At 24.4% G+C, this 2,500-nt stretch overlaps 1 protein-coding gene across 1 annotated transcript in view; it reads right to left on the minus strand.

Moving 5' to 3' along the window:
* Positions 1-1,290: 1,290 nt before the first annotated feature.
* Positions 1,291-2,500, minus strand: part of LOC113816373 (uncharacterized) — a 3,431-nt gene continuing 2,221 nt past the window's right edge. The window contains exon 4 of the mRNA XM_027368436.2: positions 1,291-2,500. This exon is cut by the window's right edge and continues 1,098 nt beyond it. The gene's annotated coding sequence lies outside the window, so the exon portion shown is untranslated.

Here is a 2,500-nt window from a genome sequence, read left to right on the forward strand (position 1 = left end):
ATATATATCATTTATATATATATATCATATATATATATTATATATATATCACATATATATATTATATATATATCATATATATATGTATATATATGTTTATATATGTATATATCATATATATATTATATATATATCATATATTTATATATCATATATATATGTATCATATATAAATATCATATATAAATATACATCATATATATCATATATATATATATATATATATATATATATATATATATATATATATATATGTATAGATATCATATATGGATCTATATATATATCATTTATATATAAATAAATATACATAAATATATCATATATATGTGTATATATATATATGTATATATCATATATATGTGTATATATATATATGTATATATCATATATATATATCATATATATATATTATATATATGTCATATATATATATGATATATATATGTCATATATATAATATATACATACATATATATATATATATATATATATATATATATATATATAATTATATGTATACATATATAAATATATATATATAATATATATATATATATCATATATATATCATAGATCTCTATATTTATATATATATCATATATATATATATCATATATATACCTATATATATATCAAATATATATATATATATATCATATATATCTATATATATATATGTATATATCATATATATATATATATATGTCAAATATATATATATATTATATATATATATGTATATCAAATATATATATATGTATATATATATATATATATATATATATATATATATATATATATATACATATATATGTATATCAAATATATGTATATATATATATCAAATATATGTATATATATGTATATAATGATATATATATATATTATATATATATATGATTTATATATATATATATGATATATAAATTTTTATATATATGTATTTGATATATATATTTATGATATATATATATATATTTGATATATATATATGATATATATATATGATATATATATATATATATATATATATGTATATATATATATATCCCATTGAGACCCGAGAGAAAACTGCTGGAGGGAATAACACCAAAACGATATCCTATGACCTTTATCCATCATATAACTCATCCAGATACCCAATAATTCATTTCGTGCCATAGGGTGCCCAGGTGGCACTTGTTGCTGTGATGACACCTGGGATTCCTTGAGTTGAAAATCTTCCATTTATGCTTATTTACACTTTTACTAGTAATATTTTCCTTAAAGGATAAATAAATACATCAATATGAAACAAAACATTTTATTTTCAATGATTGTGTACCTGCAATGTACAATTACAGCAATTAAAGAACAATACTTCTGTAAGATAGCAGAAGAACGCATATATAATTTGTAAAAATAAATACATTTTCTTTCTGTAAAATGTAAAGAAAATATTCTATTTTCAGTTACTGTATACCTGCAATTCTTCATTAAGGCAAACAAGAAATTCTTCCATAAAATAGTAGAAAAATACTTAATTAATTAGAAAAAAATGTATCTTTCCCTGAAAATGTATATAAAATAGAATCATTGAATTATGAGTAAAAATAGTAAGCCTACTCTTTAGTTCAAGACTAGAATAAATTGCAGCACCTCTATAGGAAAATAAATCTTTTATGAAATTATTCTCTGGTTCAAGACTAAAGAAAAATATCACTTCTATAGAATAATCCTATGCAAAATAATTGTTTTGATGAGGAACATATGCGCCATACTTAAAAAACAGAAAGCAAATATATCACTTATACATGAAACTCAAGGAAGCAGTTTCTCTTTGCATAGTTGCAGAGAAATACATTACACTGAGAGCACAATGTTCGTGTTCTATTCTTACATCCTTCTCTGCGACATCTGCGGAAAGAGTTCTTACCATCAATGACTATTGGGAGATGAGATGCACCTTTCTTTCTTTCAGCCCTGTTTGGCAGAGGAGTCAAGCCCTGTTTAGCTGCCTTTAGAGGAGGGTCAGTCTCTGAATCAATACAGTCTACTGAAGAGAGACTTGCATCAGAAATACTCTGACTGTCAGTGGCATGGTCAAAGAAATCACCTGACATTAACTGGTCTGCCAAGATTAATTTGAAGTCTAGATATTGTTTGGGTTTTGACTCCATATCCTTTCTGTATTCCAGCCAACAGTTGGCAGTTACAACATCAAGTACATGCAATACCACCCTAACAGTCCACTTCTTAGTGCGATTGGGGCTTCTGTAATAGCTGACTATTTGGTCATGAACATCCACACCCCCCATGGCACTGTTGTACTCCCTTACCACACGGGGCCTCTTTACACCAACATGGGTATTGGTAGCCTTAGACCACCGCTGGCATATATCTTCGTCATCAATAGAGAACTCATTGGAAGCCATTAGTACCAACTTTTTGTCATACCAAGCAGTCACAGCCACCTTGTTATCATTTCGGACTTGGCAATCGGATGCCCCTCTGCCCT

Source organism: Penaeus vannamei, chromosome 14 (genome assembly GCF_042767895.1).
Source record: "Penaeus vannamei isolate JL-2024 chromosome 14, ASM4276789v1, whole genome shotgun sequence".
Lineage (NCBI taxonomy): Eukaryota > Metazoa > Arthropoda > Malacostraca > Decapoda > Penaeidae > Penaeus > Penaeus vannamei.